This window comes from Penaeus monodon, chromosome 20 (genome assembly GCF_015228065.2).
Source record: "Penaeus monodon isolate SGIC_2016 chromosome 20, NSTDA_Pmon_1, whole genome shotgun sequence".
NCBI lineage: Eukaryota > Metazoa > Arthropoda > Malacostraca > Decapoda > Penaeidae > Penaeus > Penaeus monodon.
This window is the reverse complement of record NC_051405.1, coordinates 28,905,974-28,906,255: the sequence shown is the minus strand read 5'-3', so window position 1 is coordinate 28,906,255 and position 282 is coordinate 28,905,974. Positions and strand designations below refer to the sequence as shown.

The 282-nt window shown below is 46.8% G+C and overlaps 1 protein-coding gene across 1 annotated transcript in view; it reads right to left on the bottom strand.

Moving 5' to 3' along the window:
* LOC119585960 overlaps positions 1-282 on the bottom strand; it is a 33,655-nt gene that overhangs the window by 953 nt on the left and 32,420 nt on the right. The gene's annotated exons all lie outside the window — the stretch shown is intronic.

Sequence of the window (282 nt, the reverse complement as noted above, 5' to 3'; positions counted from 1 at the left end):
TTAAAGAGAGATAGAGAAAACAACAAAAATACACTGAACGTACATCACAGATTAACAACAGCAGTAAAAGTAGGAAAGAGCGTACACAAAACGCCCATTCCCCGGCGTGGGCGGCGAAAAGAGTTTGGGTTGGCAGGATATTGGCGGGTGTCACGGGCAGGGCGGCCTTGTGGTGTCATCTTACTGAGAGTGATATGGCCGAAAATGGTGGCAGCGGTGGGATGAAAGGGCGTGGAAGGAGACAGGAAGGAGCAATTTGTATATTTTTCTTTTTCTAATATC